The 25,767-nt window shown below is 35.7% G+C and overlaps 1 long non-coding RNA gene across 1 annotated transcript; it reads left to right on the forward strand.

Moving 5' to 3' along the window:
* Nucleotides 1–2,802: 2,802 nt before the first annotated feature.
* LOC146440249 (uncharacterized) lies at nt 2,803–5,681 on the forward strand. The gene is made up of 3 exons (XR_014851383.1): nt 2,803–2,884; nt 4,706–4,847; nt 5,569–5,681. It is a non-coding gene; the product is annotated as an uncharacterized LOC146440249 (long non-coding RNA).
* Nucleotides 5,682–25,767: the final 20,086 nt, after the last annotated feature.

Below are 25,767 nucleotides of genomic sequence, written 5' to 3' on the forward strand. Positions count from 1 at the left end.
TGTATCCTGTTTATACGGTTGATGATCATGCTAGCTCTCTTGACTGCAGCATTTTGTACAAACATCTCATGTTCTGCACATAATCCACAAAGATCTCTAAAAGTCTTGCCATTCCATGTCAAGAGAGGGTCTCTATCCTGTAAGCTTGACCTGCACACTCTGAGTGACCTCTCTTTTCTGTTTGTAGATGGATAACTTTACACTTGGTAGTAAATATGTCAAATGATAGCTAATCCATCACACCTTTGGGTAAACTAAATGATTGATTACTACTGATGTTAAATTGTTTGGTTTATTTGCAATCTGATTTTATCTACTCCCAAGATTCCAGTTGCTATGGATTATGTCAGATGATAATTCAAAAATGCTGTTAAATCATATTTTTTTCTCTCATTAACAACTTGTAGAGCACTTGAAAAACATCTTTGGACATCTTATTCATTAAAAAGAGTGTTTAGTGAGGCATTTTTTTGACATAATATTTTCTTTTATCCCCTCATATTTGCAGACTTTCCTGTTTGTCAATCAACTTTTCAAGTACTGATACTAGAGCTAAACACTGCATTCCAGTAATGTTCTTCCTACATACAAAGGTGTCATATCTCTCAAAATCTGTATATAATTCTCACTCACACTGAGGGATTGCAGTTGATTTTCTGTCTGAACCACTCCATTGCAGGTTCATATTAAGTTTATTACCTGACATAACTCAGACTCATTGCTTTCCAAAAGACAATCTACCAAATGGGGGAAACCTGTAATCCTTATTCCTACAAATGGCAAATCACTGTATTAAACCTTAAGAAGAAGTTGAATGAAGGCTGGTCTTTGTAACTGTATAAAATACTAATAGGATTAGGCCTTTCTACATGCAATCACTTTTTGAAAATACTTCAGTGAGTTTCAATTCACTTAACACCTGTTGATTGATCCTTTTCTTTGATTTCAAAATATTAAAATACTATGAGCTACTAATTTTATTATCAATTTAATTTTATTACCAATTATCAGTTTATTTTCAATTTTTAGATTTCATTAAAGGATTTGTATTTTCTGGCTAAAACCCAATTAGCATAAATTAATTCACCATTTAAATCTAGTTTGTGTTCAGCTTCTAACCTGATGGCTTCAGCTTGAAAGTTAAGTTACTTTTCTTACAAGTGCATTGTGCACCTGTAAACCAGTTTAATAAAATCACCCTTTAGGCATCTCATTGTCTGTGATTTCATGTGTTTTCAGCTTTCTGAAAGTCACTTTAACAGCACAGAGACCCCTTTTTTCTAGTTCTTCCTGAACTCTTGAAACTTCTGACTAAGATGTGCTGATTTTGAATGGAACCATTCTTGCCTTTGTTGCAGAATCCATTTTTTAACTTACAGACTCAGATCTCTGCTGGCTTGGACATAGGCCTGCTGCCAGTAAGACATGGTAATATAAGAGCTTTTTCTGACCTTCTAATTCAGTATTAGCCTAGTCCTTGTGTCAGTTAAGATAGGCTAGAGGGTTATTAATTTCATCCGAATAGCATGATTCCTCTCCTATCTTCCATGCTTTTGGGCTGCTTCCAGTGTATTTTCTCCTTACTGCATGTTAGAGCAGAAATGAAGACTAGAAGTTGAAGTTGCCCCTGAGCAGGCAGTAAATCTCTCTTCAGTGTCTTTGTTTTCTGTTTAAGGCCAGAGAATGGTTCTTTCAAATATCCTGACTGCAGTGGGCAAATTTTTTGCTTGTGTTGCATTTAAAGATTTACAATTTGACATGTCTTGTTGGGTATCAACTTGAATGATATTGGACCTTGAAACTTGTGTACACAAAATATGCTCATCCCATATTCTTTCAGCAAGTATATGGGTAGCTCTGAGCAGGCAAACAGAAGTTTAAAACATGCAGTCAAGTACAAAGAAGCACATTTTATTCACAGAAAGAATGATAGAAGCATAGTAGTGTTAAATGTGAAGATTTGATATGACAATAAAAATGAAACTTCTGGTAGTGTTCATTCTCTCAGAATTAATCAGCAGTGTGAAATTTAAGTTGGCTCTCTGCAACCTGTCTGTTCTGTTGATCATTTTAATTGCCTATTGCCTAATGTGAGGAATCAAAGGGACATACAGAGACAAAATTCTGTAGTCAGGTGAGCAGTTTCCATTCTGTGATTTAGATGACACAGCAGAGAGAGTGATGATAAGTGACAGTGAAGAGACATTTTAACTGTTTTTCAATGTTAAAATGTCCCCAAGTAGTCTGTATTCATACATACTCCTGGCTGTTTGATGTCTCTTGTGTGAAGAAAATTTGTGGTATGTCTTAAGTGATGAGAAAGTTGAGTTTAGCGTTGTCTGACATCACTTTTGCATTGCAGTGTGATTGAAATACAGTAATGAATCTGGCCCTGAGAGTGAATATTTTTACAGACAATTTAGGTGGACTGAAATTGTCTTCCAAGACAGATTTTTATACATCCTGAACTTGACTGATATCATTTGCATTTATCTACTCCAAAAATTTCACCAACAATCAAAGTTCACCAAAATGTACTTCCCTCTGGTGCTTACAGTGTTTGTACCTGGTTTATGCAAGTATGACTACTTTAATTGTAATCCACCCCCAATAATTTTTTAATTATTAATACAAAAATTTAGAGCTTGAGTGTGGAGTTTGGAAAGGAGTCAAAGCAGATGTGAATTTGTCATAGTGCTCGTACAAAGAAATGATTGTGCCCCTTCCTAGATGGGAGTGAAACCTCATCAAATTGAGAAGGTTAACTCCTTTTACTCATGAAGATCTTGTTACTTCTCTATTTCAGCTCTTATCGTGCAGACCACCGAGAAGGGAGCTGCAGCTCACTGTCCATTGGGCCCTTTGACCTTCCTGCTGGCTACAGGTGAGTCTGTGCTTTCTCCATGTGTGCATGGGCCTTTTATTAAATACAGGCACACTATGAGGTAACTAGAGACTACAATATCCTTTTAGGTTTAGGAAGCATTGAGATGGGAAACATGAGAAACAATGATCTAGGTTAATTTCATACTTTGTTAAGCTTGATTTAAGAAAAGAAACCTGTGTTTAAAAAGCACAGTGATTTCTACTTGAAAATTATTTTACAATAGTTCTCACAATCAGTCATTATCACTGTAAATAGCAAAGCTAATTTTGAGATAGAAAGTGTCAGGGAGGACAGATTAGACTTTCCTTTACCTAGAAGTCACATTGCCATCTTATTTCTAGTTTTGTTTTATACACTACTGATGTAAAATTAGATTTGATATATGACCACAGAGTAGGAACTTAATTCTAGAATAAATGAAAAAGAAGTCATATATATCTGCAGTGAGGACAGGGAAGCAATGCCGTTGCTGTTGAGCTGAGAATCAGGGAGAAAACATCTTCTACAGAAAGATGTAATTTTTTAGCCTGATCTTCTGCATATTTATGGGACAAGTAAGATTATTCATGCCCATTTAGTTTTAATCCTGTAGCCGTGTTAATCTGAATGAAGTTTATTGCTTTGTAGTAAGTGTAGTGAGGGCAAAAATATTAGATTCATTATGGAATTTGTAAGCATTACTAAAATCACTGATAACAGACTGAATGAAGGAAAAGGGAGATAGAAACTTAACCAAGGAAATATTTTAAGGATTATATACCTTTGTATATATTTCTGTTATTCTTTCCTCAATATACTCAACAATTTCTACATTTAATAACCTTTTGATGACAAATTTAACTAACTCTTTGTAAGTATTTACAAAATATTTGCTAAGCTTTGTTTGATTCTCAAAAAATTGTGCAAAAAGCCAGCAAGAATACTTTGCTTTGCCAAACACAGGATCTTCTCAATTTCATCAACTTTACAAAACTGTATTAGATGCATACCACACATAATCTCTTTGCATACCACACATAATTTTCAGTGAAATTTTGTCTCGTTGAACCTATAGTTTTCAGTAAACATATTTTCAGTCCATAGTTGATTTGACAAGTGCTATGTTATTGACTTGATGTGCCTTTCCAAACACTCTCAGGTGCTCTTACATGAAACTTAGGAGACCTTTGCCAGACACCTAATATGATAGTAGGCACTGTGTCTAAGGAAGACTGCATTGCTAACACTTACTGTTTGTTTAGGACCTAGAAAGTGCAGATCATAACCCCCTGTCTGTGTGTTTCTTGGTAAATAATAAAATCTCTGCCTGCAACTGACCATCTCCTCCTAGGGTAGGATTTAAATGGGTTGACAAGGTAGCAGGGGTGAAGGTGAATTTGTAAATTACAGTTTCGCTCTACACTTATCACTGTGTTTGACTAAATAATGAAAAGTTAAATTGGTTTTACTTTAAAATCACAAATCAGATGCAGAAGTTAAGGAAGAAATGTTTATTCATGTATCAGCTGACTAAAACAATTGACACTCACACAAGAGAACTACTTTTAAAATTTGTGTTCCCTGTACAAGTTTAAAGCTGCAAACTGGGTAATGCCCCAATGTAAAATACCAAACATTTCAGTGTGAATAATCTACATGTCCATTTAGATATAGTGGCCTTGTACTAATGCATTTGCACTCGTGAATATTTATACAACCAACTGGAGTCCAAAATTACCTGTGTGCTTTTGCTTGACCGTGTAGCATTGAATGTGGTTTTTCTACTTATTTACGAAACAGGCAAGTAGTTTTCAATTATACTCTGTACTTTTCTACCAGAATCTTACAGATGGCCACTAAGAAATTTTACTCCATTTTAAAAAGCACTTTTGAATTGTTTGAAAGTTCACCCAGGAAAACAAAGATTTTATCAATGCTGCTGGATGTTTATGAGGACCTTCTGCTACATACGAATTGAAAGGTATTATGTTATCTTGACTATGGAAAAGAAAAATTTTGTACATATAACCCAGCATGAAGGCCTCCAGTACTGTCTGACAGCAAAGCCCTCTGGCATTCAGAGCACAGAGCTCTCCATTGTCTGACATCCTGGAAGTAGCCTGCTGAGGATGGAAACTCAAGCACCCCTTAATTTCACAAACATTTGTTTTTATCTTTTACTTTTTGCTGCAGATACTTTTCTGTCTTTCACCCTTGAAAGTCCTCTAATTAGTCATGGAATGGACAACTAAAAATCAGAATATAGTCCATGAGAGTTATTTATATGCCTTGAAATCCTCCCATAATGTTTTAGGTTTTTCTCTTCCTCCACAAATCAATTGATTTTGGTGGCAATTTTACCCAATTAATTGCTAAAAATCTTCTGTATAAGGATCTCAATATCTTGTCTTAATTGCTTCTCTGCAAAAAAATGGTTTAGTTTAATGACTTCTCAGTTCTGTCAGCACATGTATATTTCTTATCAAGATGCTTCTTTCCTTCTCTAGTGTTTTGCATGCAGTATTAATTGAAGGTGCATGGGCATTGTGCTCTCACCAGAGATTATGTGGGTGGTCAACTACTTATTCATTAAAAGGTTCTATTAGAAAGTATAAGGGCCATATTGGAGGGAAGGGTAAACCCTGATAGATGCAAGCAAAACCAAATCGTGTTATTTCTTTGCTTGTCACTATTTTTTTCAGAGCTAGCATCATGATAGTTGGCGAAGCTTACAGTTACTTAAATGCAATTCCTGCGTGAATTAGAGGGTTGCTGCAAAGAAAGCAGAACCATCAAGGAGAAACTGCAAAGAATGGTAATTATAGATGTCCTTGACTAATGGCTAGTGGTGAGATAAATGTCTTTTCTTGTCTTATTCTGTGCATATTCCTTTCTTCTGAAAGGGAACAGCTTTGCATGGCAGCCAAGGGTTACATTGTGTTTTGCTCTTTGCAGCTGCAAGATCATTTTCATGATTCACATCTTCCCTTGGAAATCCTATGGAAGTAACAGGTATTTGATTATGGTTGGGGATGTGGATAGAAAAAAACCCAGCAAAGTTGCTAGGACTTTGCCAGTCCTAGAAGAGGGAGCTTTTAATATTTAATTCTTTCTTACTTTTCTTACATACAGTCTCTGCAGATCCTTTTCAGATCAATATTAGAATTTTACACTAACAGATTTATGAGAATTCATGCTATATGCTGCTCCAGCCATCTTACAGAAGAACTATGTTACAGTTATAGTAAAGCCTCTACTAGCTTTTAAGACCAGATTTTAAAGCAAAATAAGATTTTGAAAAGTTCTGTCTTGATTTTGGTAAATCACATCCCTTCAGATACATAAAGGCTATCACCACATAGGATTTCAAATACTGATGCCTATTATAATCCTCAGATTCCCAAGGGTACCTGAAAATCTGACACTTAATTCCTCAAGAATAATATATGCAGCTGCTGCTAGCATTGTTATTTTGTATGTTCATAACCTTTATCAACAATATGGTAGCTCACTGTTTGCCTTCTTTAGGACTAAAGGCTCCCTGTGCATAATTTATTGTATAAATAAAAAATTGTGTTGTGTTTATTTTAGCTAATAGTTGTATGTAGCTAGATCTGTAATATAAGAAAGATATTTAAACATTTTTTTCTTTTGTTTAATTTGTTCTTTGTTTTTTTTCTTTAGGTGGAAAAAATATCATGATGTAAGTTTTGTCAATCCCTTCCTCTTTTAAAGCAATTTAACATGAAAATGTATGAAGAGGAGCTGAGACTATAGTTAAACATTGTCTGATGGGAGGGGGATTGCATCATAGTTGCTGAAATGTGTATGTGTGAGCAACTGGGAAATATGAAAGGGTCAGCACTGTTTGAGATGTGGTGAAATAGATTAATATGGGAATATACCAGAGCAGTGGATGCAGAGAGGAGCAGAGGGGAAAGGAAAAAGAACTACTAGAGCAGAAACCTTCAAAATACTGGAAAAAACTCTGGAAAACTGTGCATGCATGTTTTATATTCACTCTGTTGTTTGTCTCTTTAATGGATGGTATTTAATGGACAGATGGGGCTGTTGACCAAGGCCAAAATACTTATGACTTTTTTCCTAGTAAATAAAGTGTTTCCCCTTTAGGCTTTTTTTTTCATTCCAGTTTTAATGAGGCTTCCCTTCAGTGGTGCCAAGAAGTACCTGATTTGCATGTGCAAATTCAAGATTAATATGAGTGAACTTTGTTAGATTTATTAATCTGTTGTTGCCTATGAAGAATGTATTGCTTTTTTTTTCCTTCTAGGATTTTGTATTCTATGCTTAGATGACTTAAGCACACAGGTTTTTTGTGTCAACTGTGATTATGTGTTTTTGCAGGATTTTAAATCAAGTATTAAAATTTATTTTATTTTAAGAGAGTTTAGAGGCTTCCATTGTTTCCATTCTTTTTTATTTTTTTTTCTTTTGGGCTTAAAAAAAAAAGCAATGCAATTGTTTGTGTTCAATGAACACACAGTATTTTGAGACTCTGTCTCTCAAAATAGCTATTCAAATTGGAATCCTGTAGAATTTTATAATTGCTCTGGACCTCTGAGTCATCGGCAGAAATATTTTTAATGATCAATCGACCATAAAACTCATAACTTTTATTTGAGGTCCCTCAAGAACAAATTGATTCTGTATTTCCATATGATTAAAGAAAATATCCTTCTAGTTAGGGATTTGCATTAAAAAGTAAAGAAATAGGGAAACAAAGAGTAATTGTTATTTGGAAGGGTGAAACATGCTACACTAATAATGCAATAAGATTATTAAAATTGAGTATTTGATTAATTTTCAGTGTACTGTTCTTGTACATGATCACAGCTTCCACCTGAGAAAATGAGGGGTAAAGCAATTTCTTCCCTTACCTGCAATCCCCTCTTAGGACATGATTAAAGGCTTTTATAAAGAGGCAGGAGAAAATTCATTAGCTTGGCAACCATACAGTTTTATCCAATGCTACTGATGGTGAAGCTGGAATATATGCATGTGTAACTTAGAAATAAATTTCACATTTTAGTATTAGTGGCAGGTGAGTTGCATTGGTAATTCCATCCACTGCAGCCTGTCTAAAATAACTATATGCAGCTATTCATGCTTGTAATTCAGCTACCTGATTCATTAACATTTAAACAGTCTGTTAGGCAATGACCATAAATTAGATGTTTTGCAGATCCTTGGCAAAAGTGTGTTTAACAGCCATCGATACACTAAAGCCTTGTCAAGAAAAAATTACCGACATGCTGTGCAGTAACAAACATGCATGTTTCATGTTACTTCAGAGTGTGCCCTTTTAAGGATGGCATCTAATATCACTGGGGCCACAGAGAAATATTGTGATTCTATGGAAGGAGGGTGAACACTCTGCACTTAGTAACAGGTAAATGCTAGAGGGACTCACTGCCTCTGGAAAGAGCCAAAGGTTTAGGGTCCAATGCAGAATTCTTTTAAAGCAATGGAAATGTTCCTATGGATGGAAGATTAAGGACTGCATCAGCCCCACTGAAGAGAGTCCCACACCCCTGAAACATGTTTTTAGCACCATTATATTTCCATGACACAGAGTAGTGGATTGAGGAAAGAGCTGGGAACACCTTATCCTGTTTTATCCCCCACAGGTTGATATCCCCATTCCTTATCAGCCAATATAAGCTGTTTAGAGTGCTGCACTGTGGCAGCACTGGGTAGCTGTTACGCCGAAGTCACTCATCTGTGCATCATTCTCCCCTCTGTCACAGCTCCTTCATGTTTGTGCCTCTGCCATTGTGTTGTACTTCACACTTGGAACTCATCTAGGACAGGACCATCCCCATCACCTTCATATTTCCTGGTAAATACATTCAGTTCTGGCAATGAACCCTAGCACCAGGCTGAAGGGTGCACAGCTGGGCTTGTATATGTTACAAAATCCTGCATATCTGCTGCATACCCTGGGTTTTATCCTGTGGCATGAGGGTGTGTGAAGCAGTTTAAGGACACAAAAATCTGGTGAGATACAGCTTAAGGTATGGCAGAGGGAGTCAGTCCTGGTATCAATATTGCATGCTGTGAAAGACCTTCAGACCAGCTACACTCAAAACCATGCTGAAGTACTTTTTGAATAAGAATTGGCTTAATTCAAATTTTTCCCAGTGCTGATGATGAAAGAAAGGGATCAGGTCCTTGTACCACAGGCTAATTCAAATCTTGGTACATGAAAAGAGTAATGTGAAGACTTTCACATCTCTATGCCCAGTGTGCTTTAATTACTTGGTACAGAAACTACAGAGGCAATACTATTTTAAAAGTAAAAATGGAGAAGAAGAATTTCAGGGAAACAAGAACTTGTGTCATTTCTGTGTAATATGTATGACTATTTTTGGTGGCTTGCAACTGCCAACAGAAGCCCTGTTCTTATATCATCAGGTGCTACTCTGGTCCCAGTTCTGGAAACTGTTTCAATGTTTCAGAAACCTAATTAGGGTAACTGAAATGATGATTGTTTTGTTACCAATCACTTATTTGAACAGATTTTGGCCTGTTGGTGTATTGTTATCCGGCAAGAGAAATTAACCTATTTTTTTACTTCTAAAATTACCTTTTGAACTACTGGTAGGTCTGGTGTTTGGGTTGTTGTGTCTTTAATACTGGAAGAGGCTCCCACGTAGTTTTTCTGTGGTTGTGTTGGACAAGCTAAAGCTCTCTTTTCTGTCTGACTGAATTAACTTTGCCTCTGGAAAGTTTGTTTTAGTCTTGGTCATGCAATGCTCTCCCATCTTGTGATGGCCAGGCAGCAGATCTGTTATGGTCTAAGTAAGCCAAGATCCTAGGGGCATTTCAAGTGAACATTTTTTAACTACTCAAACAGCAAGCCTGAAAAAGTGCACTAGGAACTCACCTGAGTGGCAGCTGAATGCTTCGTTCCAACCTCATTAGATATATTGCTGATCATGAGGGCAGATTGTTTCACAGGTTGCATGCAAGACCCTTTTTTTTTTTCCCTCGGGAACAGCAGAACTGATAGAAACATGAGTTTTTCACAACACTTAGCTGATCAAACCGATTGATTTTACTGATACCCAGAACAATATTTCCTGGCAAATTCTGTGAGAAAGTGAGGCTCCGTGGACTGGAGTTTGATTCAGCTACCCCTGCATTTGGAGTTGACTACTGCCTTTAAAATAGAAATGGCAACTAGACTCTGGAAAAACCCTTATTGTGCTTTTCATAAACTTTTAGATGCCACAGATGTTTTAGACTTGCTAAAAGCCTTAAGAATTTTTCCACAGTGCTTTAATTCTTTACTACTACCATGAATTTTTATAGTTCTACTTTACTGAATTTTTTGAGATCTTTCACAGTATTAAAAATTAAATCACTTTTTAAAATTACTCTGATGTTATGGGACATCTCTATTATCTTGTATACTAGAACTTTATTTCAGAAACAACTCTACTATTTGGGGGGGAAATACATAGAAACAGACACATGTTTGCAATAACTTATTGTGACTTCTTTTCCTCTTTTTTTTCCTGTCTATTGTAATTAGCACATCGATTAGCTCTGTATGACTAGTCCATTTCTAAATGAACATAACCTGTTTTGACTGGTTATATCAGCAACCAGGAAGTGTTTTCTGATTTCTTTAGTATTTTGTGTTCTTTAGACAGTAACCTACACAAAAATAATTTGGTGCATCTGTAGACATAATGAATGCATGGGTGATATCTTCTGAATTTAAACTTCATCTCCTTTCAGACAACTGATGTAGTTCAGTGAATTCTGGTTTAATCATCAATTTTGGTTTTGACTGTTGATGAATAAAACCCTTAAAAAAGGTAAACACTAGAAAATATCTTTGAGAAGATAATATTGCCAGATTTTGTTAGATTTTATATAAATTTCAATGCTTTATTTGTCATTACAGGCATGATCTCTGGTATTTACAAAAATAGTATTTTAATAGCCACTTCACTGCCATTGAATAGAGATACCCATCTGCAAACATATTTTATTTTCTAGCTCTTTTGTACAATATTTTAAATTCTCTGAAGGATAATTGTATTTTGCTAGTGTGCATCTAACTACTGACAGTTTTATAACTATTCCCATAAACAGTGCTTTCCTAGTAATGCTTTCAAATCTCTGAAATTAAACACATTTATTGCAAGAATAATTCCATCTAGGCACAAGCTCGCATACTTGCAATGCAATAAGTGGAAATTTTGCAAAAATTTATCCCGCAAAATGCTTCATAATTTGCATTCCATAATGTTAATCAGATTCCTTTGTCATGAAATATTATCCAGTTTCTAAAATTATCACTCTCTCATGATGCAAAGCAAACATATTTTTCAGTTTATCCTTAGATGTGGGAAGAGAAAGGCATAGAGAATTTATTTATTTACTACTGAATGTTCTTGTTACCTCTTAACATACTACATTTGTTATATATATTATTACTGTAGAAATTTAATATAGGTATTATACATATTATTATTATATATGTATAGAAATTTATCATAATGATCCCAGTCTCCCATAAATAAAAATATTGTTTACGCTATTTTTAAAAAATCATATGAGAATAAAGTGGGGGATATTTGTTGGATATGAAGCTTATTCTTTGGGAATGTTTGGCTTTTTGCTCCATCCAGCATCACTTCCTAGTTCCCTGGAGATTTCCCTTTTAGTTTAGTATGTTGATCCAGAAGGCCTGCCTCTGTCTTTCCTAGATTTTTTGATTTTCTCATGTTTACCTCTTGAGAAGTTGCTGTGAGTTCAGTATAGAGATGGAGGTTGTACTTTAAACTGAGGAATGGCAGCATCATCCTGAAAGCACTGCTGCATGTAGGGTTCTCTGAGCTCACAGTGTTTACAGGAGCCATAAGTCCTACAGCTGTGAACAACACATCCTGTGCCCTACAAGTATGATCACATCAGCTGCTAGTAAGGAGCAGTTCTTCTGCACAGCTGTCTATCTTTCATGCTCCAGAGAATCTGGAAATGTTCAGTCCATGTTCATTTAACTTTGGGTTATGGGCCAATGCAAAACCACAAAATAGTGCCCTATGACTAAGATCAGGATTCTGCTCTGGAAGGAGAACAGCAAGAAACAGGAGATCTGTGCAAGTAAGATGGTGTGTTTGAATACATAGGGAGAATAAAGGAGAGCAACAAGGGGATGAAAGTGAACTGATTGGACTATTTATCCACTGGAGCTTGATACTCCTCATCTAATATAGTTGATTGTTTCAATAATTTATGTTTGAATAGACTGAAATTTAAAGTTTCTCTAGAAACTATCACATCCTAACTCCTTCCTCTTTGTGAAATTGATACTACATTGAAGTTCCTGACTAATTCAGTCCTGATTTACATTTCAGTCCACATTCATCTATGACAGCTTAGCTCTCTCTGTAGCTCATTAGGTTTTCAAGTAGCCTCCTGACCAGTCTGAGAAAAGCTGTATGTATTTTCCTTAGACACCTGACTATTTCTAATTACACATTTTAAAATATTTTGTTAGTGAAAAGTTGGTTCCAAAGTTTTTTTAGTTTTAAAGCAAAAATAATTTTTTACGGCAAAAAAGCTAATGAATAACAAGTGGATTTATGCTTATGTCTGTAAGGGCAACACCTTACAACACCTTAGCAAATCAAGATGTAGTCAGCTCATACACTAAAATTAGGAAAGTTGTTGGCTTTTTTCCTTGGCCCCTCCCCCCTTTTTTAGCTTCAGATATATAAATGGTTTTGTACAATGGTGGAGTCATAATTTATTCCATTTGAATTATTTAACATTCATTTATACAATATTGGAACATTTTATTTCAGGATATAACGTTTATCATGGATTTACTTTTTTTTTGAAGAAGAAGCATATGCGTCTCAAGATGAAGTTAGTTGTTACACAGTTTTTTCCCATATTTAGCTTGTTAAATCAGGCATTAGTGGTTGTCAGTTATAATAATAAACGCTGCAGAGGCCCTGCATGAGTTCTGTCAAAGCTCATGGTGCGGAGAGGAATCCTACACAGACTGTAAAAGTAAGGTCGTTGTGCAGGCTGTATTTGGAATTCACTACAGGAGAACCCAAGTAGCATAGAACAGATGCTCTAAGAAAGAATGACTTCATGTGTCTGCAAAGGTAAGGTTTCTTTTTGCCTTCAGACATTTCTTGAGACACAGGAATTTATTAAAATGCATATTGTTTCAAATAGCTAGGAAGGGAGGTCAGCTGTTATGGTGGAAACAAGACAAATAATGAAACAGATCAAAAAGGCGGCAGGTATATCTTTAGGGAAAAAAAAAAGAAGAAGAAAAGCAAGTCATATTTTTATAACAAAAAGATGGAAACCAGTAATAGAACCTGATTGCTGTATTCATGTAGCTCAAGGGAACCGAGGGAGAGATGGGACTGAACTTGTCCCACACTGGTGAGCAAATCAAATCCTGGTGCATTTTCATCAACTGTCAGAAACAGGCAGATATTTCTTTGGGGCCAGGCAGGAAATTAGGCTATTAAGTTACAGCTTTTTCACAGAGCTCTTGTCATTCTCTTCTCCTATTCTACAGATGTTCAATCAAAGCAAGTCATTGTAACCATTTATCTTTCCAAACTTAAAATACTTTTTCCAGAGCTAGTTTTTTTCCCTCAGTACTTGAAGTCTTTGTACTCTGTGTCTTGCTTCCCTGATCTTGTATGGATCTAAGATTAATTTGCACCAGCAAAGAGTTCAACAACAAAATCAATTTCAATTGGGTCAGGTGAGGTCACTCCCAGCTCAGCAGTGTAAGGAAAAAAATAGATTATTATCATTCTGGGAACACTGCTACTTCAGTATGGAGGAAAAAAACAAAGACCTTTACAATAATTTTCATAACATTGGAAATGATTAATTTTTTGTTTACTTTCTGCAACTTTAGTATAGTCATCTCTATGCAAATATGCATCTCTATGCAAACACTTTCTTGTGTTACAGAAAGCTTTTGTATTCCTTAAGGAGAATGGAATAGAGTTTGTTAGCTGACTGGTAGCATTTCACTAAAAACATGACACTGTCAAACTGATACAGAAGTACCTTTGATAGATCTTTTTATATCCTTGGCATATAGTGTAAATTAAACAGCAACATTCCCTCTGTTAGGTATTCCATGCACCTTATCACAAATAGGCACATTTAATGGAAATGTAATTTGCAGCCTAAAGAAAATTTAGACCCTAAAAATGTCTAAATTAATAAAATTTAATTTACAAGGAAAGAAACCCCAACACTTTTACAGAATCTATTCTTTACTGTTTATTTTATCTCATAGCTTTGAAAGAAAGGGGGAAAAAATAGGAAGGAGCACCATCTTAAATGCTTAATAAAGCATTAGTATTTAATGTGCATTTGATCTTAATTGTTTCTTCCATCAGGTAGAGAATACCAGTTAAGAAAATGCACGTGTGTGCCAGTTCACTCACACAGAATAAGATTTTCAGGTGAATTAGAGCTGTGTTTCCTTTAGCTCCAGGACAGCTGTGCAAACTAGTGCTAATTACCTGGTCCACACAGGTTAAGAGGAAGAAAAAGCTACTGAAGTGAAATTGCTGGGCCATGTTCTTGTTTCTGCTTTGTGCATCTTAAATTTTTGAGTAATCTCAGCTGGAGAGTGATAAATATGATCTTATTATTTTTAAGTTAAAATCTGTATTCTGATGTCTGTGAAATCACATACTTTGGATTTAATGGTTCCATATATTTATGTCAAATGGAAAAAAAAAGGAGTGAAGTATTTTAAGGAGATTACTTTATGGAAATGTAATTGTCTTAAAAAATAAAAGGAAAGTATTGGAATAATTTTAATTGTGTGGTAGCAGTCCTGACTTCAGGTGTTGACCTTAATCAGTTTCATTATATGCAAAAGGATTCATATTTTCTGGGTCAAAATCTCCCCAGGTGTATTTTCCCTGAATTCTGTGGAGTAACACCAGCAATGGATCTGGCCTACTGATCTCAAATTTCTGCTTCATGTGATCAAAACATGTAAAATGAAATAATCCTACTAATAATTCCCTAGAGAAAAAGATACTAGACATATGTTTCTTTATTCTAAGAGTTTGAGCTAAATCCTCTGTCTAGATATATATATATAATTTTGCTCTTTGTGCAAGTATAAACTTAGATGATTAATTATCTGAACACTGGGAAAAAAGAAACCAAATTAAAGTGAAAAGTCTATAGCCCAAATTTATTTTATTGCAAAAACAAGGAAAAAAAAATTTCTTCTCTTAGTCATGGCCAGAGTTTTTAACAATTCTTAAATAAGCTCTTGACTGACTGTGTATTGGTAATAGACAAGGTTTATGATAACCAAATTTGCCTTCATTGTCATGGATTCAGCTATTAAATAGATATTTCCCTTTCAAAATATCACTGCTACTCAAACTATTGCACTTCAGAGAACATTGAAAAAGTATCCCTAAATGTTGTGGTATTTGGTAGCAACACATTTGGGGCTTTACACATCCATTAGACTTCAATTTTCAAAGGGCTAAGTGAAGATTACCTGATCATTTTGTCATCAGTCTATAGACTAATACTAGTTCAGGATTAATATCTCAATATTACAGATGAAAAATGGACACAAAGAGTGTAAAAGCTGGATCTGTGCACATAATTGCCAAATTGCCCCTTCAGGCCAAAACCCAATGGTTCATAATATAAAATATTCCTAAATTTCAACTGTAAAATTAAATAGGTCTTTAAAGTAAAAACTTGTACCTACTTGTGTTAGTGTGAACACTATGTAGGCATATAAAATTGAGACAAGTGTATATCACTACTTCTAGAGAACACTTCTTCACTTTATAGCTAGGTGTTACCTAAGGGCTTCCTAAGAAAGATTTTGATGGCCCTTTTAATGTGCTCTTATAAAGGTAATATTTAAAAAATATGGATTTTTATATAATTTACATTTTATATTACCTTATAATTTATAAATTAAAATAATTTAAAATTTATATAGTTTATACAAAATGTAATTTCTGTTTTAGGCTGCTCTGGATTTGCATACTAGCACTGGTATTAAATTTAGATTAAATGATATCTTGAATTGTGCCATTTTTCCTTTTGGGCTTAATATATAGTCCCTTTGAAGTTTGTTTTGGCTTAGATGCAGGAGGGATCATTGCATCTCCCATTATAGTTAGCAAAAATGATCCTCAGATTTTATTAGCTGTTATAGCACATCTACAAAGAAGTAGTTCACTTAACAAACTTCTAAGGTAGCACACCGATGGCAGAAGAACTACAGGCTTTTATAAGAAAATAAAGACTTTTTAGAGGACTACTTGGAGCTGAAAGCCAGTGTTTAGTCTAGGTTCTGAAAATAATCAGACTGGAGTCTGATGAGCACAAAGACAGGAATGTAAAATGAAATTTCTGAATAGATCAGGGGGTTGTTATGATAATCACAACTATTGAGTGATGGGTACACTTGCATACCTGCTTTTTCACAGCAGAGACCTGTGTTAGAGACAGAAACTCAGTGAGATCTCTGGATCTTACTTGGCTTTACATTGCTGGAATGCAGCTGGGTTAAATGAAGCTATTCCTCATTTAGAGTGGCGATCACAGATCAGAGTGGTCTTGTATTTTCAGCAAATTATGAAACTGTAGACTTGATTATTTGTGAGCAAAGTACTACTTGGATGGATAAGCATGCTTCCTAACAGCTGGGCTAAAACAGCTAAACACAGATAAGAGAAATTCCATTCTGCTCACTTAATTCTTGCCGTTTCAATAAGAAGTGTTGTTTTTCTCACTCTGTCTCAACCCATTCTATTATTTTTCCTATTTGTATCACACTGCATCACTGAGCACGCTACACAGCTATCAATTTCTCTACTTGAAATGAGAACATTGCAAAAGATGATGGAGATGACTTCTTAATATTAAGCTGATTAAGTATATCAAGCTCTTTTGTACTAAATGGCCTGTAGAGTTCCTAATAACATCTGTAAATTTTTCAAGATATCAGGTCTACTAAAAATGTTGAATAAACAAGCCTCCATTAACAGTACACAATGTTCATGAATTAATATTTCCATGTAGTGAAGAAATTTATGTTTCCATTGGAATACACTGGAAAAGTGACACCTATTTCTTTGGAGCCAAATTTCTTAATCTAATCCACCAATTACCATTTGCAGAAGAATGAGTTCATTTATATTTTTATTAAAAAATTTCTGTTCCCCAGTAGACATTTGTATTGCCAGAGTATTACTTTATTTTCAGAGTACAGGTTTATAAACTGGAGACAAAATCTCACAGAAGGATAATGTGAAAACAAGTTCAGGGGAATATGGTAAAACAGAACACATCTTGGGGAAAATACACTTTAGGGACAATATTACTAAAATTTGACCCAAGGCACAACAATAATGTAGACAGATTAATCTGCATACAAGTAATGAAATCCATCTACAATGGCATGTATTTTAGAAGAATTAAAAGTCTGTGGATGTTTCTGATTATGGGAATGGTATCTATTCAGTTAAATTTGAATTCATAGCTTGTTTTTTCAGGAGTAGTGATTCTGGTTATTTAACGTGTACATGTAGAGTATTTCTTACTCTACCTTTGTCTCTTTATGTTCCATTTTGATTTTCAATTTAATTGATAAAATATTGCACTTTATATTGATGCCATATTTTTTACCCACTGAAGCTACTTTTACTTGAGTCTAACATCACTGAATTCTAAGATCATAAAGTAAAACAATTCATGTCACAGATCTCTTGTTGCTATTGCTTGAGCCCTTGGTTTCACCTCACTTAACTTCAGTAATCTTTAGTAATCTTATAAGGACACCAAAGTTAGAATTTCCATTAGCTATTCTAGAATCCATAGGAAGAGATTGATGCATTCTAGGAAATGTTAAACTCATTGATCTGAGTGCTTGGAGTGAAATTTATGTATTTATATAAAAGAATGAAAATGGAGAAAAAGGAGACATACTGTGGATAGGAATGACACAAAGTAAGAGCTTGGGGAAAAAGCGGATATCGATCTTATATGCACAAAAAAATATAAACTGTAATTTAAAAGAGACAGGTAAAATAGATACTTTTCCAATTAAGTATGTTAATATTTTAAGTTAGGGTTCTTTCAAAACTTTATTTCCTGGAGAAACCATGGGAGTAAGAAACTGCCATAATTTATTGTTTGGGTTACTACCACTTCAGAATGGCAGAAGTAGAAGCATCATTTAATATATAGTTGGTAATGAACTGTTTTCCATACCTGTGACAATGAAATCACTACAGAATTGCCAAGATGAATGCAAAAATGATTATTGCTGCAAATTAGTGTGATGAATAGCAATGAACTTTTAATGTACTTTCTCATCTTAATCTTATTGTGAATATGTATGAAGAAAACTACTGATGAGATCAGTAATGTTAAAATAAATAGTCTCACAAAAATGTTGAGAAATATGGGCACAAAATTTGGCATTAATTTTAGATGTAGAAATCATCTGGATGTAATCAAATTACTGATAATTTTTTTTTCTGTCCATGTGCTTAAAATAGCCAGTTTTGAAGGCACATTTGGAGCTGTGGACACAGGGATCTTTACCTCGCTTCAAATATTGTGTTTTCTGAAGTTGAACTCATCTGACTTCTGTTGATGTGAATGTCAATTCTTATCAATAATATTTAGAAGCATTTCCTTTGCTAAGCTCTGACTCCAATCTCTCAATTGTGAATTCACCTCCTATTCATCTGTTTCATGTCACACCAATGGATTTTGAATGACCTTCTTAGGATTCTTATCCTTACAAAGCACTTGGCAGCCATCTCCTATGCTAATTTTCATCAACTTCAATTTATTTTTCTTTTTTTTTTAAATTATCAGCTTCCATAAGTGTTCTTCTCAGCTGATCCATGAAATCTCAGTGCAGCCAATGACACTTGATATATTATAGAGTATTAGAGGCAACCCCAGAGATCAAATCATTGTCATAGGCTAAATAAAGCATTTCAGAAATAACAATTGTTTGGCTGGAAACTTGCTGATAAGATCCAGGCAAAGCGACTGAAGACTTTCAATTGAGAATACTGTTTATAGTTGGACTAATTTAAATTTGTTATATTTTTGTTCAAGTTAATGATGCTGAGATTATGATTGCGCATTGCTACCTTACTTTTACATTAAAGATATTAGATCACTTCATCTTTGCATGTTGATAATGGAAAATTTTCTTGAAGGTGTAAAATTAATGCAAAAGAACAGAGTAAAATGTATTTTGTCTTATGCTGGATTGTTTTCTAGAATAATTTTCTTTTATTTATGGAACATATAGAGATAGAGCATATTAACTTGTAACATCTTTTTACCCTTCTAAGACTACTCAAATGAGTAGTTCAAAACATAATTATTATCATTTAGGTTTTATAATCTTTGTTTTTAATTCATATTTTTCTCTGGTTTGGCAAATAAAAAAAGACAAGCTGCTTCATTTCTGTATGCTTTGGCTATTTGTGATTTCTGCTTCCCTTTTCTAAATATTTCAGAAAAAGTAATTTTTTTATAACTTAATCTGGGGTCAGAATCGACCTTTCATTGACTCTTGAACGTCAAATGGTGAATTTTATTCAGAAAAAATCCCAAAATAAACAAATCTGGTTGTGGGCCCAGCTTGCTCCAGGTGGTACCCTAAACAAGCTTAATGTCTGGCTTAAGACAATTCTGATATTCAGATTGTTTTGTTGACTTTCCCAGCTAGCTTGTCCACTCCTGCCAAAAATGTCTCTTCACTCTTGCTGTTGCTGGACGCCATGTGGGTGTACTCAGTTTTCTCTTTCCCTCATTTAATGAAAAGCTTTGGGTCAGGGCCAGTTTCTACCAAAGATGCAGCTAATTTTGAAGCAAAGTAAGCACTTACACAACCCCTTCTTAACTCTATTTCATGTGAAGAAGACAATAGGATATAAATCCAGTGCTCTTGAATGTTTGAAAAATGCCAGGTGCAAATCTTCCAAGATTTTCAAAGGACTGTTGTGTGATTGAGCTGCAAAAACCAGAGTACAGCCTGATTATTGGAAAGGGGGTACAGAATCTTATTTCCACCAGAAATCAATCCAGTGCAGCTCTCTACCCCTTCAGGAACAGGATGCTTTCTCTGCAAAGCCACATGGCTTCTTCTTCCACCTTAGCTTTGCTTAATGAGGGGCACTGGAATGAAAGTTCAGCAAACTACGCTGTGCCATCCTAGGCAGAGTGCTTCTGCAGCCTCAATTATCCATTAAACCTTGACTCTGAGATATTTACATTACTTGATCTTCAGCTATCTGTCCCTGTATGTTACAGAGGAGTAGTGATAAAGAGAAGTCAGTACTGTCAGACCCAAATATTACATAAAACATATTGAGCAGCCAACTTCTTCTGGGCATATCTAGTTACCTCTGAACACAGAGAGTTGTGCTTAGCCTTAATATGGCTACATTTATAATACATTTCATTAAATAGTCCATTCTGTTTTTCTTACTAAAGGTCCTGAACTGAGACTGGACTTTGCTGCAGTCACATGGATAACTACAGACAATAAAGAAGAACATGGACTGTTAATCTACCAAGGAGAATAAGAAAAGACTGCTGATGTGACAGCTTTAAGTGGATCCTGGAGTGCCCACCTAAATGTGCCTCCTAAATTTCCACCATTGTTTGCTATCCAAGGACTTTTACCTTATATGCTTTAGACTAAAGCCTTGGCTCTGGTGCTGTGGGGATATTTCCTTGTCAAGATATGTGTTCAGAATTTATTAACAGTAAACCAGTATTGTTTCTTCCTCTTAAACATTCAACCTCTTATGCAGCCAAGTTCAGCTGTGTATATAAATTCACCATTTTCATAAACAGGAAACATTTCTGTTAAAATGTTAATCTGCAAGGAAAGACTGGAGCTTGTTCACTGTTATAGAGTTCAACTGAAGGCCAATAATCCAATATATGTATGTTGGGGAAGTGAGAGGGGAGGATAAGGAGGTAGAAACCTATCTTTCCCTGGAAAAGAAATAAAAATAGCAGCAAATGTTATCATTTTCAGATTGTTACTAGCAACAGGGAGACGTGATCCAAATAACAAGTGAATGACTGCATCCACTGGTGCAAGATAAAGACCACAGATAGGAATTTGATTAAGTATTATTATCAGTCACCGCACAGAGAATGGCAGCCAGCCAGCAGAGCATTCACTTTTCTGTCCCTCTGCCTCTGGCAGGCTGCTTATGCAGGTTGTCATAAAGGTAACCTGGAGACAGGGCTGCATGGCAGATAGCAGTCATCATTTTCTCCATGCAGGGTCTCCTTAAACATTACTCTCATTGTTGCAGACACAAAATTTGTGTCTGGCAGCTTGAACAGTTCTGGTTTTTTGTTGGTTTACATTCTTAGATTTTTGATTATTACTATTCTTCCACCAAAATGTTGCGATTTCCAGCCTGTGTCAACTCATTCATATCTACCCTGACCTTTCTGCCACAAAAAGGAAAAATCTTCGTGTTGGAGTAAGAAAACACAAATAGTTCTTTTCCACTACCCTTTGTTTTTTTACTATTTTTCTTTTTATCTAAATTTGTGTTGGGAACAGCACTTTGAATTATGAAGAGAATTTTAAATTATACTTCACTCTTTCTCTGATGTAGGTAAAATGGGAAGGGATAAAAAGTGTTGATGAATACATGAATCTGTGTTTCCTCCATTTTCCAATGCATATGTCTGTATATGCTCTAAAGGAGAAACAAATAGAGATAGGAAGGACAGAAACAAACTGCATCCATCCTGGAAAAAGTTGATAGTGTAAGTTTTGTTTTGGGATTATTAATGCTACTTAGCTCTTGTACTTCATTTGTTTAGGTCCTGCCAAAACAATATTTACAGGATATTTACACCAATGTCTGTAATCAAAGATAGCATAAATTCCTATGAATCTGACATACAAAAACTGGAGTGAGAGCAAACTGGAACTCTGAGAACAAGCATTGTGCATTTGCTGAGAATATGGCCAGCTCCAGGAATTTTTGTCTGCTCTCCATCTTGTTACAATATGAACACTTATTGGACAGTGATGCAAATGAATGTTCTAAACTGATGTGATAGCATCATCAAACTAACAAGGATGATTCTCCTTTGACAGAGATGCTTCCACTTACCTACTTAATGGAAATCAAGTGCAATGTAGACAGCTGTAAGAGGAATCTGTTAAATTCTATTACATTACATAACTGAAATGTGTCTGATGTATGTTTTCCTCAAACTTCTTGTTGTACAGACACATATATGTTGTGCTACCATCAATTCTTGCTCGAGCGATTCAAATTAAAAGTGTTTTCTTAATTTAGCCATGTGCTTTTGAAAACAAAAAACAAGAGAGCCAATTTCAATCCATTTCTAAACCTAGTTCTGGGTCACTGAATTGCACCTTTTTTGATAGAAGATGGAAATGTGAAAAACAAGAAGACAAAGTATTTGATCATTTTAGTTGGATGCAGGTTCATTGAAGAGAGGCTTAGTTTTGACTGTGTTTGGCTATTGCCTGTTCATTTCACAGAATCATAGAATGGGCCAGGTTGGAAGGGACCACAGTGGGTCATCTGGTCAAACCTCCCTGCACAGGCAGGGTTGTCCTAGACCACATTGCACAGGATTGTGTCCAAACAGTTCTCCACAACCTCTCTGTGCAACCCATTCCAGTGCTTAGTCACCTGCAGAGTAAAGAAGTCCTTCTCATGTTTGGGCAAACTTCCTGTGCATCACTTTCTGCCCCTTGCCACCAAGCAGAGCTTGGCTCCATCCTCTTGACACTCCCCCTTCAAATACTTACAGACATTGATGAGGTCTCCTTTCAGTAGTCTCTTCTGGAGACTGAAAGGTGCAGATCCCTCAGCCTTTCCTCATAAGGGAGGTGGTCCTGTTCCTTGATAGTGTTTGTTGTCTTCCACTGGACTGTGCTCCATGTGTCTCTTGTCCTGAGGAGCCCAGAACTGGACACAGCCCTCCAGATGTGGGCTCACCAGGGCTGCATTGAAAGGCAGGATCACCTCCTGATCCTGATCCTGATCCTGACCTGCTGGCAATGCTCTTCCCAATGCATCCCAGGATACCATCAGCCTTCTTGGCCACAATGACCCACTGCTGGCTCATGGACAGCTTGTTGACCAGCACAACCCCCAGGTCCTTCTCTGAGGAGCTGCTTCCCAGCAGGTCAGCCTCAGCCTGTACATGTCCATGGGGTTATTCCTTCTCCGGTGTAGGACCCTTCATTTGTCCTTGCTGAATTTCAGATGGTTCTTCTCTGCCCATCTCTCCAACCTGTCAAGGTCCTAGCCACTCCTCACAGTTGTATGCCAGGTTATAACTTACATAGAAAAGCCCTGTTTAAGGCTCTAGGGGAAGCTTCTGAGGAAGATACTATTTATTTTCAGAAAAAAACCTCCCTTTATCTATGCAGTATGTTCTATTGCTATATTTTATGCATTTCTGTTATATTCACAGGTATCAACTTGGACTTCATCACTGAAAAAGCACAATGGAGGGCAATTCAGAAAGCAGTGAGTCATCAAATGAATGTAGCTCTCTGGCTTTTGGTTTCCTTTTGTTTCAGCCTAACAGACACATGTATTGTTTAAGTGGATTTATCACTTCTGTCACAACATTTGTGATAGTTGTAGTATTTTTGGAGAAAATTTCATGTAGCTGTTGGAAGTGGTTCTTTTCCCTGAGACCTAACCATCAGCTTCTGGCACACAAGCTCTGCAAATAACACTCTTCGTATTGTCTCAGAATGTTGCCCAGATACTTTTCAAATGCTTTTTAAAAGGTGTCTGCAGCAGTTGTTTAAATTAGTAGGATTCATAACTCCAAAAATTGTCCAGAGCGTGTAAATTTTACTTCTTCATTTTGCTGTATGTGCATGTTATTCTGCACTGGGTAACTAATCAAAGTTGCTTCACAAGATGGGAGGCAAGTATCTTGGGACCTTGATGCATAATGTCCATGTGTCAGTACAACTTTTTTTCCTTAAAATGTTATAAACCTTGACCCCATGGCAAGGAACTTGTTTCCTGTCAGAGAAAAAGAAAAAAAGTTAGCTGTGGTGTCTTTACTAAATATCAAGCTTGGTAAATGTATTGCACATTTCTAGAATCCTGCTCTTAGAATTGTAATTTATCAACATTCCCTGCATCGTTCCAAAGATTTGTATTATACTGCTTTGAGTATCTTAATCATCCTTATATTTCACCCTCAATGGCTAAATTCCAGTATTGAAAGGAAAAATCTGGAAAACTATCTCCCCCCCTTTCTTTTTATGCATATTTCTGTGTATAAATAGTATTTTTAATACGGAGAAAGTTATTAAGTCATGATTATTTTGATCAAGGAAAGGAATAAAACTGATGGAACCCTGAAGAAGATCAACAGGAAGAAAAGAGAGAAGCTTACTGAAACAGCAAGATTATTTGTGGTGGGTTCTGACAGCAGACCACAAAGGAGCTTTATAACACTTTCACTGCAAATTGACCTAATTCTCTGTCATAATCTACTTAGGCTGATGAGGTTTCCACCTATCTTCAGGCATAAAATATAGTCATTCCTTTCTTGCTGATAATCAGCATGTTTATTACTCATTCTGGTTGCTTAAAGACAGTATTTTCAGAAACAGTCCTGCACTACTAAAGTCATCAGTGATTCTGGAATAGCAAGAGAATAACCTCAGTCTTTGCTATGGGAGCTGTTTAACAAATCTAAAAATGTTAATCATGTTCAGGGCATTGTCACTTCCAGGGAACAGCGATTACTTTCAGTGACTTGCCCAGAAGCAATCTATTTAGTTTTCTTTTCATATAAAATTGGGAAATAATGAAGGTTTTATTAAATGAAACTTAATTCACCCCAATAGGGACTTCAGATGTACCTGTTCCCACTACCAAGGGATGAAGTATAATTTAATAACAGTCTCTTTAGATTAGCTCTGTCTATTTGAATGTCACATTATTAACTGACTCCATGTCATACTGTGTGGATTCCAGGGACTACTGTTTCAGGCTTTTTAGTTTTTTTAAAAAAAGAATCCTGTATTGATGGCTTGTAAACTACATTATTACAGTAAGAAACCCGTAGGATAAGAACAGCTAAAATAGTGATCTAAGCTTTTTGGCTGTCATCCAAAACACTAAACCTTAGTGGATTGCTAATGCTGTCTAGCAATGGTGTGTTTTTCCTGCCACAATGACAGCTGCTGAGAGATTTTCTGTTATTATCTTACTATTTTTTTAAACATTAAAGTGTAATGATTTGCTAGCCCACAATGTAGTACCAATGTGTGAATTAGTGTGGCTGCATTTGTATGCTCAACATCTGTTTTACAGGTGTGAATATATGGATTTTGCTAATTAATACCTAGTGGCACAGTTCCTGAGTGTGGTTATAAAGATGGAAAGAGAGAAATGTCCTTATCTATACAATGTTATTTCAGTCTCTGAGAAATAAAGAGCAGGCAATGCATACTCGGATTATTTCTTTATTGTTGTTTTCACTGGCTAATTCTTTGGTTTGTTTTATTTTACCATCTCCATTATATCTCCTAGTACCTAGGCAGGAGATATATTGCTGTCTTGGTTTGAAAACAAACCAGTGGGAGATCACAAGTCAAGATTGAAATTAAAAATAAGTGAAATAATACAAGGAAAAGCACTGACAAAGTCAGATACAACCTAACACCCTGTTAGGGTGGTAGTAGCAGTCTAACTGAAGTAGTCCAGTTGAAGTGGTGATCCTGTGAAGGTCTAGTCTCCAGCTGAAGGTCCAGTGGTAGCTCTCGTCCTCTGGGAACCCAGTAGACA

Source organism: Lichenostomus cassidix, chromosome 3, assembly GCF_008360975.1.
Source record: "Lichenostomus cassidix isolate B80296 chromosome 3, HeHo_3.0, whole genome shotgun sequence".
In the NCBI taxonomy this organism is placed as follows: Eukaryota; Metazoa; Chordata; class Aves; order Passeriformes; family Meliphagidae; genus Lichenostomus; species Lichenostomus cassidix.